Source organism: Melospiza melodia, chromosome 9, assembly GCF_035770615.1.
Source record: "Melospiza melodia melodia isolate bMelMel2 chromosome 9, bMelMel2.pri, whole genome shotgun sequence".
NCBI classification, from domain to species: domain Eukaryota; kingdom Metazoa; phylum Chordata; class Aves; order Passeriformes; family Passerellidae; genus Melospiza; species Melospiza melodia.
This window is the reverse complement of record NC_086202.1, coordinates 15,570,373-15,582,388: the sequence shown is the minus strand read 5'-3', so window position 1 is coordinate 15,582,388 and position 12,016 is coordinate 15,570,373. Positions and strand designations below refer to the sequence as shown.

General features: G+C 35.6%; 1 protein-coding gene across 8 annotated transcripts in view; it reads left to right on the top strand.

Moving 5' to 3' along the window:
• The window catches only part of CPEB3 (cytoplasmic polyadenylation element binding protein 3), a 77,154-nt gene that overhangs the window by 9,898 nt on the left and 55,240 nt on the right, over positions 1–12,016 (top strand). The gene's annotated exons all lie outside the window — the stretch shown is intronic.

The window sequence follows — 12,016 nt, the reverse complement described above, 5'->3', positions numbered from 1 at the left end:
TGTGAAATCCATTTTAAGTTGAAAAGAAGCAGAGCTTGCACTTGCAGTTATATCTATACTAGGTGAAGTGAATCTCAGACCTTTTCTAGGTTAGCTGTTTTGGTGTCCGACAAGTCCAAATTTTCTGTTTTGAAACACAGTTAAATCATTCATATAGGCTTGCTCTTTAGGTAGTTGTTTTCTCAAGAAATATGAACTCTCAAACATCTTTAACTTATCAGTTTGTTAAGAATAGCATTTAGATCGACACTTTGGTTTTAGAAACACAGTGAAAAAAAGAAATCAAACAAATGCATCCCCACCCCCATTATTTTAGGAGACTGTTGAAGTAAAATATATTCACTTTCCAAACCTATTCAAAGAGGACATCTTATAGTCAGCCCTGAAATTTCATTTTGCTGCTTCATTCTGTTTAAAGGGAGAGTTGCAATTTTTTTATTGGCTGCCCTAAATGAAGGTGGGGTGGCTTCTGGTGAGCTGCTGGTTAATGTCTCTGAAGCACTGAAGGCTGGAGGAAGATTACACTTTAGACACAATATGCCTGCTGTAAATACTATGTTGCACAGAGCACAGCACCATAAAAGCTAATAGCTCCCAGTCATTTTTTTAGGAGTGAGAAATGTGTTTCAATTTACAAGTATTCTGAATTGTCTACATGTAAGACATTACAAATCTTGGTATATTTCAATTAGTAGTGAAAACAACAATAAATGGTCTTATTTCTGTGGTTTGGTTAGTGAGATACATCTTTAATGAATACAGAACTTTATTATTGTGACTGTAAATTGTCACAAATTGAACTGGCAGATATTTACTCATCACAAGGAAAAAATAGCTAACTGCTTTTAAAGAAAAGTTCTTTTGATTTTGAAATTAGGGTTTCAAAAAAGCTAAAGTATTAGCCAATATGTAAATTGGAAACTTGTTTTCTTCTCTGTGGATTTAACCTGGTATTTTTATGTTCAACTGAAAGCAAATGCGTAGGCTATTCTAAGCACCAGCTGGTATTACAGTCTGATTTCAGAGACTCAGAACACTTGTATTTTTTTTTCCCTATTAGGCTCCTTTTTTTTTCTTTAATACAAGCTGCTGAATTTTGCTTATTAAAAATTGTAGTCTGGGTTACTGTTGATTGCTGCTGTACTTAACGAAATGCCAAAGACATCTTGAAACCATAGTATTGGTAGGAGGCGACTGTTTAGTTGCACTGATAAAAATGAAATTCAAATTAAGAGTTTAATATTTGCTGCCAAGGTTTTTTCTTCTTCCCCCCACCCCTAAATTGGGCAATATGTTGACACAGTAAGTTCTGCTTGTCAGCACTATCAAGTAGTTCTGGCAGGTTTATCCGTTTACATCTGCCACCCTCCATAGCTGTGTGGTTTTGAGCAACTTTAGAAATACCTTCCAGTAAACTTCCTAGCAACACACTTATGCACATTAGCAAGTTCTTTGTGTTAACCTGTTATCTGATGTTAGGATTATTAGGCTTTTTAAGAAAGAAGAAAACTATTAATATATTCACTGTTTCACATCAGGGAGGGCCATTTTGTAGTTCAGGTCTTTGCAGTCATCACAAATTTTGACCAGAAAAGATCTGTAACTGAGATTGTGTTCTGAGTCTGTAATATTTGAAAATAGTTGATACTCAGCTATTGATATATCTTGTTCTAGGAAAAAATGTTGAATTTGAAAATATTTATCTTAAGACATGTATATAAAGCAATATGCTATATATTTTCATCCCTTAATTTGAGTAATTCTCTAGTGCATCTTGTATGTCAAAACCAGTTGGCGTCTGTCCCAAGGAGTTGTGCTGCAGAACATATCAGAAGATTTAAATACAACTTGGTAGGAACTCTGGTGTTTGCCTTGTGATTGGTGTGGAAAGGCCACTAAAAATACTTTGAGGGAGACTACATTCATACACTTCCTGGGAAAAATCAATTGCAATGTATGTATTTTTAAAATGGAGATACAAAGCTGCTAGTTGAAAGGTAAAAAAGTGATCAGTCTGGAATGAAATGTAATGTAGCAAGTAAGAGCTGGAGACGAGATCATGGGAACAGGTGTGGAGCTAGGCCAGAGAGGAAATACAAACACATGGCCAGTTTGTTCTCCTGAATATTTTTTGGCTTCTGAGTGGTTCAGGTGAGGGTCTGTGGCTGTGGTGTGGCAGGCAGTGGTGTTTGCTGTTGTGTGAGGTGATCCTCAGCTCTGGCATCCCAGGCTGGCATTAGCTGATTGTCCCTGGGCCGCCGCTCTCCCGGCACTGCCTCGGCTCCATTTTCCAGCTGAGTGCTGGGGCTTGTACACAGCTGCTGGCATCTCCTGCTTCTCTCACCCCTCTCTTCTCTCAGGTAAATGGTGTATTTCTTTTGGCTTTTGGCCATGTGAAGATATTGGGACACAGCTTGTGGGGTTAGGAGGATTGATAGTGCCTGAAATAGACCCTTGGAGGCAAGGATAAGAAATTCCCTTTGCAGGGAAGATGGAGAAGGAATTAAATGTTTGCACACCGGTATTCTAATTAAGTATGTCTACCTTGTGGATTTTTAATTATAGCAACGCTGTAACAATTTTCCAGAAACTGTGCTGAGTTTTGCTGTTTTCCAAGTAATGTTCTTTAGAAAAAAAATGCATTGCAGTTTGTGCTCTGAAGATTCTGGCGTGCATCAAACCATTCTTGGCAGCTTTACTGATAAATATTTCTCTAGCAGAAATAAAAAAGGTGGTGTTTATTGTGTATAAAGATAGTTTTAACATGCTATCTTTTACAGGGAGACTGAGAGAGGATTTTTGGGCAAGTGTTTTGGTGTTTTTTCTTCATTGTTTTCAATTGGAATTAGTCTGGACCAGATAAAATTATAAGCTAAATTTAGGAATTTTCAATATTTCATGCTTAAACAAAATGCCAATTCTAGCATGCAATGAGTTTGTGTTTAAATATAAGTGCATATATCTGTATAAATGTAGAGTTCAAATATTGGATCATTCATGAGTTTAACAATTAATGTTCTGTGTTTATGAGTAAAGAAGTTTTACTGACTGATACACTCTGGTGACTAATTTTAAAAACCTTTTTTAAATCTAGAGGGTTTTTTCAGTGAGAAATAGTTGAATGCAACTATGTAATAAGTCTATTTAAAGAATAATTTTTAAAACACTATATTTCTTTAGTCTAAATTTCATTCTGGGCTCTAGCTTCTTGGCATGGTAAATGTCTGCATGTTCAAATTAACTAAAACATAGTAATGGTACAAAAAAAAGCACATGACTGTTTTATATTCAAAGTATGATGATTGAGCACTAATTGCTTATTGATCAGAATTTTGATTTTTAAGTAATCAATCATGGTTAATCTGTCAGAGTTAGTGAAGGTAGAGCAAAGGTCTGAGTTCAGTAGGCAGCTGATGTTCTCATCAGCTCTGAACACAGACAGGACTTCCTTAAAAACATTAGAAGTATTAATATCAAACAGTGAATCAACAATTCTGTTCTAAAAATTTGATAGAGGATTTATCTATCTTTGAGAGGAACAGTAGAAGGGAAGGAGAAGAGCATGGAGTTAATATTGCAATTTCCCCTCTTGGATCATCTCTCCCAGTTTTCATCTATTTGCCTAGACTGCTTTTGTGAATGGAATGTAAGAGGAAGAGAGAGCTGGAAAAGTAGTGTTTTCAGGTTCCAGTGGTTCTTCAAGGAAAAAAAACTGTTTGCTGAGTGAATGATGAATATTTCCATTTGTTAGCAGTTGGCAAAATAGCTCTCCTTTCATGAAGGTCACTCAAGAGTAATTTCTAGCAGACGTATACTAAGGGGAAGCTAAAATATAGCACTGTTTAGTTTAAAGTTCAAAAGTGATCTTACATTAAACAGAACACATCTGAATTTTGCTTCTATTCTAGACTTCACAGTTTTTTGGCTATTGTGATATCTTATATGTTGTGTACCTAAATTTAGGTAGCACTGCCGTGTTCTGTTTCATTATTTTTTTAAATCAAATTTTTCCATGTTTCACAAAAAGATTGCTTTTAAGCAGTTGTTAGAATGCTGCACATGCTGGTACTAAGCAGTTGTCTCAGTAGTTAGAAGAATGTAAAATTTTTGTTCATTGAATTAGATCTTCATTTGTGCAATTATTTTATTATTCTGTGTAAATTTTAGAATTTAAAAAATGCACGTTGTGAAAAGTCACAGAAACTTTGCTTGTGTTTGTTCAGACTTGGTCAACATTTTCATTTCCTTAAGTTTCAGTTATATGATTCTGTCTTCCTACAAGCTATGAGTAGATTTGTAAATCACAATTAATTGATGTCTTCCTTTTCCTCCTTGTTGTGGAAAAGTGGCTTTGTCCCTTTATTGCATGTTTCTCAAGCTCATTCCAGAGACAGAGTTGTCAATTTTTCTAAGATCTTATAGGAGAGAAGCACTGTGCCAATCAGGGTAGATACTGATCAGCTTTGTCACAACAGTGTTAGAAGGCATGATGTGAAGTCCCTTCTGCAGAGGTAAATAAGGTGCACAGAGTTTGGGAAATTAATTTTCTTCTTAATGCTCAATCTGAGAAGACTAAAAAAATAATCGTTTTTTTTTCTGAAATATTTAGAAAATAGGTCTTTGAACACAGAACATCCACTGCAGTCTCTTAAGTTTGCTGTTTGTGTGAATCTCAAGTTAGGCATGAAAAATGGAAGACAACAAATTGGCTCCTGTGAAAATATTCAGTTCATGCTACATAGCAAATACTCAGGAATTAAGAATTTTTCATCAGGGAAGAGAAAAGAAGCAAAATATTTTAATTTCTTTGATACCAACTTTTCCTTCAACTGTGTATGTTTTTCTCTGTGCATATTCAAGATTCTGGAGAATTACTCCTGCTCTTCCTAATGATTTTTTTTCTGTTTGTGAAAATTTGCAACAGTTTTCTTTTAAATTCCTGGAGTCTAAATGTACCACTTAAGCAAAACACAGATTCTGTTGCATGTTAGAATGATAAACTTCACATGATTCATCACCCAAGTTAAGAAGCTTTTGATCAACTCTATAGTTCTTTGTTCTTGATTTAACAAAGTTAATGAAAATTATGTACACAGAGCACTGTCAATAGGTTTCAGTGGGCATGGCCCATTTTCTTTGTTTTATCCACCCTTGAATTGTTCAGCTGCTTACAAACATCTATTTCTTCCTACTCCTGAATTTTGATTCTTTTTTTCAATGAGGCTTCTCATTTGAGTTGGCCTCCCCTATTCCACTTTCAGTGTCAAAGCTTCAGGTTACAGAGGAAAGCCCAATAAATCCCTGTAGTTGTGTTCACTTAGTCCTGTGCAAAATTAATAGCATGAGGGGTTTTAAAAGTAGGTTTAATCAAATTCAAGGAGAATGGAATTTTCAGAAATACTGGCTAGAAGTTCTGAATTCTAGAAATTTAAACATTTTAACCAAGTGATAACTTAGTCTGAACATGCAGAATGGATTTTCTTTCCCCATGCCCAAACTGAGCTTTGAAAATGTATGGCTTGGGATGGATTTTCACACAGATTGACAAAGAACCACTTCTGACATAAATGAGAAAAGCATTCATTATGGCTTTTTCATGGACTTTTTATATATTATTTTGTTTTATGTCATAGCCATAAATGGATTTTCTTGTGAAATTCACCTTTCTGATGTAGAATTGTTGTGAAGGTGCTCAGCTTAAAAAGATTCATCCTAAAAAGTTATTTTTGGCAACACTGTAGGCAACTTAAAGCCGATCATTTAATGAGAAATGTCAGACAACAAAGAAATTCACCCACCAAAGCTCTCTGGGTTTTATTCTCTCACTGAGGCTCTTTTTTGCAAGTAAGACTAATTTCCTAAAGAAAGTCTTTGGAATTGTAGCTTCTTCTCAAAATTGCTGAAATAAATAGAGCAAACATTTTGTTTTAAAACACTCGAGTGGTTAAATATTGTTTTGGATTAAATGAAAATTTCCTAATTCCTCGTTGAAAGTTGCTGCTTCATTCTGCTGAAGTATCTTGCTTTGTGAAAGAGATGAGTTTAAAGCATTAATGAATTAACATGGGAGGTAGCTAATGTTACTCCCATTTGCTGCATGACCTTAACATTTGTAAAGGGTTAACAAATTATTTATGTATTAACTGATTGTTAGCATGTTAACAGATGGCTTATAAGCAAATCTACTGTCATCCATTGATGTGCTTAGCAAATGTTAAGGTGTGTAATAACCAAGTGTGTTTATAGCACTCTTTGTGGGTTTGACATTTTTTTTAACTACTTATAAAGATAACTTCTAGTTTTGAATCATGATGCCCACAACAGTCTGACCTAATTATTTCACCTCACTGAAGAATTCTCTTGTTCATGTATTCTCTCCAGGATGATATTGTTTCTTTCTGTGACAATAGAAAAAAAATTGAGAACAGTGAGACCTCTGACAGTACCTGAAAGGGTTTTTCTTAAAACTCACAAAGCCTGAAGTAGCAGCTGACTGTGTGGCAGGAAGACCAAGAAAGAACACGAGAGCAGAGAAAACAAAAGTCAGGAACCAGAAAAAGTAGGACTTTTATAGTACAGAATGGAGGGGAGCTGTGGCATTTTCAAATATGGCAATGCAACATGACCATATGCCCATGCACTTTCTGCGGGTGGGATTTTCTGCAAATAAAATCTTGAAAAGGTTGGACCAGATTGAACATTTAGTGGTAAGGGTCCTCAGCTGGGTGGCTCCTGCTGCTTTTGGTTGCTAGTATGTGAAGCTGTACCTGTGACTTCTGAGTAAAAAAATCAGCCATAATTCTCAGCAGATTTTACAGGTGATGTTTTGATGCAAGTTTCTGCAGACAGTCTCACCTCCCTTGTCTAAACAGAAACACACTCTTCTGACATGGTTTGACAAAGTAGTAGATTACTTACATAACATTTTTTTCTTGCCAGGCAAGGGAGAAGTACCTGCTGTTGTGTATGCCTTTCAAAACCACTTGAAAATGGATTGTAGTTAATTTTACAGGTTTTTTTAAAGGCTTCACTTTTGTATAGGAACTGGAAAGTTTTCTTGCAAATCATTTTGCTTGCACAGTAGCTTTGTTCAAATATAAACATGAACTGGTGAATGTCTCAAAATATAGCTCAGTCCTTGGCTCCACTGGACATCTAGAGCAAGGAGAATTTATTTGAAACGACAACCACAATGAAAATAACTTTTTTAATGAATACAGGCATGTACAGATTCAAAAGGCAACCATATGAAATGCATCGTTTTTCATACAACCTACAATTTTGTTTACCTTTTCACATATAACATTTATATATGTGGTTTATAATTGTCCAGAAATCAACTAAAAAACTCCTGTATTTCTGTTTTCTGTCTCACTCTTACTGATTGATGAGGTCCTACTTGATGGTGAAGATTGAGTTCTTGAGGTCATGACCTTGTAGTTAGTGCTATTAAGTATCAGTCTGCTTTGCTGCAATTCTTCAGCTCTTTTTGTATGATGAGCTTCTCTCTTCAGGGTTGATGATGTCTTGTAAATATTATTGTTATGTTTCTACTTTAATAACCAATATTACTCATTTCAAGTATCTCAAGTGATCTCAAAGAAACTGGTCTCAAGATTTACCCTTGAGAAACTGCATTATTTATACTTCTTTAGCAGATTCTCTTGAGCACTAGCAGTTCTCTCCCGTTTTGCCATTTTCTTTCTTACCTCAATTGCACAGGTTACTTTTTTGTTTCCATTTGTGTGGTCACTTAGCCTGTAGCAGCATGTGAAATGCTCTGTGGAAGTCCTTGTTAGATCAGCCATGTCCTACTCTTTCAAGAAGCAGGAACCACCTTTTCCAGGGTATTGTGTCAATAATGCATAATGCTACGTTATTTCTGCACTGTGCTTTGTAAGAGACAAAATCCTTGCATTTCAGTCATAAAAACTAGAAACAGTGTTTGTCATCTATAGTTTCATATTCTGCTTCAGTTGTTGCAGTTCTTTGATTTTTATTTTGCTGGTCAGATATACACAGTGCTGACATTATTATTTGGACTAGCTTTAGTGCTTCCACTGACGGCCTTACTGACTCTGGCTCCTTTTGATTACAATGTTGCCATGCTCCTCATCAGGTACTGAGTTGGATAGGTGATATTGCTTTCTCTTACTATTTATCTGTCTCCTTTGTTTACCCCTGTTTGCCTGATTTTCCTCTATCAATGTGAAGAGCAGTTATGGAGGCTACATTATTTTCTCCTGACTTCTGGTGTTTTAAATTTTTTTTCTCATTCTTCCTAGACTTCTTCTAGACATTTGTTGTCCATGGTATTCATGCTGACCTTTTTACAGTTTCCCTGAATATGTGTAAGTGGCTGAACATCCTGGTTCTTTCCTTGTAGCAACATTTTCTTAAGGTGCCTGTCAGTTTTTATTACTCTGTGCAAAAAAAAAAAAAAAGAGAGAATTCTGTTGCAAATCAAATAGGCTTTTATTTCAAGACATTTTTCCTGTCTGTAGCAATCTTTACTAAATTTGCCATGTGCTAATCAGTATAGCTCTTATGATGTAAAAGGAAAGTGCTTTTCCTGCTCCTATGAATATGGTTTTCAATTTCTGCATAAAGAAGGTTTCCTTTTGGTTAATTGGCTGTTCACACTTGTGTCTTGTAAGTGATTTCCAAATTATTTTAATTAAGTCCAAATGTGCAGCAGTAATTTGAATGCATAACACCTACCTGACAACACAACTGCTCATGGCCTCTTCTTATCTAAGGGGAAGAATTTTTTATTCTGGTTGTTTTAAAGAATTTTAATGTAAGTGTTCAGGCATTTTATATTAGTTATTCTTTTCCTCATATCCTCTATGCCTTTAAGCCCCTTAGGCAATAAAAGATGGAAGTATGCATAGCATTATTCAGTTACTATTTTAATATATTATCCTATGACGGTAATATATTTAATAAATTAATTCTGAATTTGTTATTAAATTGAACTTTTTTTTCATATGTGGGATGATTCAGTACTTGCCACTGAAAAAATTATTTATAAAATTTAATCTGAATTGGAATTGCTTGCATATAGTTGATCTGAAGAGTTGCTTTTAATTAAAACATAATCTTGGACTGGGATTTTTTTTGCTCTGCTTCTGTCCTTCCTTCCTCTAAGTGGAGCTTGATGTTACAAGTGGTTTTTGGATTGCTGCTGTGTGCTCTTTCCTGCTTGTTCAGTTGCACATATGCAGCCTTTGGTAATTTTGCTGACAATCAAATATGTAATAGCAAATATTTTTTAATTAGAGTTTCTGACATAATGACACTTCAGGAAGAGGTTTGCCTGGTATCTCACTGGCTATACAGGAGTTTTCAACTCGTGTTTAGAAGTAGGTGCACAGCTTGAGAAAGCCTGTAGCTCTATTTCCTTTACATGAAGGTGTCTGAGGCAGTTTGGGATTCTGTGATTGATTATGTCCTTGATAAAGTCCTAGGATGGGCAGGAGTTGCTACCTGACTATTCTCAATCCCCTTAGGAAGAATGTGGCAGAGTGGGTTGTTGTGTGCCACAATTATCATGCATATTAATCATGCTATATAATGGTATAAAGTTAGGATTTGGGTAGTTCACATGAGTAATTGGTAAGTAATTAGTAATTAAAAGCATTATTGCAACTAATAGGTTAAATTTTTTCTTTAAATCCTGCTGGATGCAAAGTGACATCACACTGCAAAGGTGATATCACCTCTTTGTCTTCTCTGGGAGCTGTTTTTCATTGCCAGTGTTTCTGGCCTGCTTTAGGCCTGTGAGTAAATATTGGTGAATAGCCCAGTGCCCCCAGGCCTCAGGAACAACAATCCCCACTGTACCATTTCCTCCTCTCAAATGGAGCATGACTGTCCTCTCTAAGTTCTCCAGACCTTTAGGTAGGAGAGGATCTTGTCCTGTGTGAGCAGATGAAATGTGGTATCTCTCTTTTGTTGAAATAGCTGCTGGAGTTCTGACACCTACAAGATTTTTGTTAGGAGGCACTATTTCCTGAGCACAACAGAAATGGAACAGGAGTGTGACATGGAATGTGCCAGTTAGATGTTATGTTAGTCGCATTTTTCTTAAAAGCACTATGATTTAGGGTGAGAGACAATATTTTATTTGTCAGCATGCTTAAACATTTCAGTGACACTTCTTTTCCCCTCTTACCAATATATTCCTTGTCACTGATGATCAGTAACTGTAGACAAAACCAGTTTCAGAGAAATCCTTGAGTCTCCTTTGCTTGGTGGCCATAGCAAATGAAGCCACTGGGCAATGGTGTGCAGAGATCTGTTTGACAGTGATTGCTTGTGTTCTTTTCTGTCTCCCATTTTGTCTCATTATGCTCTCATACCACAGACAGACTGTAAATCTTTGAGACAACAGCTTCCTTATACAACATGTCTCTTCTGACTTTTACATTCTGTGGTCCAGCCTGCAGAGTGGGATTATTGAGCTGTAGCCTCCCCAGTACTCTCTCCTCCTTTGCAGTGCTTTCATTTTGTGATTTGAGGTTTGCACTTGTGCTGGTTTGTCTGGCAAGGATTTCTTAGGTCAATGTTACTTTTTCCTTGCAATGGGACACAGGCAGCATTCTACTGAGCAGAGAGGTAGAAGCCCAAAGGTGACTTATCAGTGCTGAACTCTTGCACAGCAGGCCAATGAACCAGTTAAATTATGTCATTTTAATAGCTCAAGGGTATAATGAATGGGCTTGTAAATTCTGCTGCTGACATCTTTTTTTTTTCACTTGCTTGTTTTTGTGAATTGATGGTCATCTTGGGTATAACTACTTTAATCCTATATTTTACAAGTGTTAGAACTGTTTGTTACTGGAATCAGGCACTATAATAGAAAGTGGATACATCAGCTTTTTGAGATGCATTCAGCAGCAGGACTGATGAGCAGATTTTTATCTAAAGCATCACATTGAACAAAATATGACTAAACATAAATCCTGTCACTGAGTGTTCAGTCAGTTGTACTGTCTGCAGATCATTCCCTACAGCAGTGTAATGGCTGTAAAAAGAATAGATGTTTTGTTGATTCTTCTGATTTTTTTTTATTTGTTGTTGTGGGGATTTTGTTTGGGTTTTTAAAATATGTTGTTCAATTGCTTTCATGGCAAAAGATGATGCTTGAAATATTAATTGTATTATATTATCATATTTCTGTTTACAAAGATGGAAGCAAAGTAAAAGATGGTGTTCCCCGTTGGAGCATTTGACTCTTGGTGCTTGGCTGCCATTGAATGCAGAAATAACAGTAGTGATCATGTAAACAGCATGCTTGGCATGTTATAAAAATGTGTACTGGAAGAAGAACTAAGTTATCAGCTGTTTTTAGGAAAAAGCAGTGTAAATTGAAGGACTTTCTGCCTCCACTTTGCAAGCAAATATTGAATATTCAGGAACTTGACAGGATAGTCAAGTTTAGTGAGTGTGATAGCTATAAAGGCTGAACTTTCTTCTATATATTCTGAACATTTACATTAGGAGTGTGCAAAAAGGGAATCTCAACTGCAAAGTAAAGGGGCATTTGAACTAAATAATATAATTTTATTAGTTTTTGTAATTCTGTATAATGATGATTGTGATTGTATCTCTTCATCTTTCTGTGCTTTTTAGTTAATCTGAAAATTTAAATTACAAACGTTTCACTAAAAGATTTTAGAACTCAGAATTTATAGGTTGTTAAAATTTGAATACAACTTTACCTTTCTTTCTGGAAAAATTGCTTGAGTAGGTCAAGTTTTTAAGGCTTTTGGATTCAGTCTGAGTTCTTGCATGTTAACTATAAAAGTTTATATAACACACAAAAGATGACTAACTAACTCGAGTTTTGAAATATTATTTTTCAGATTACATAGAAATGTTTATATAGTAAGATATCATTTTATATGTGTATTAGTCTTCCTTATTTTTCTTAGAAGCCTTCTAAATAGGCTTTAAAAAATTCACCTTTTGCCCAGTGAACTTCTGAACACCTATGAAAATAAAATCTGCT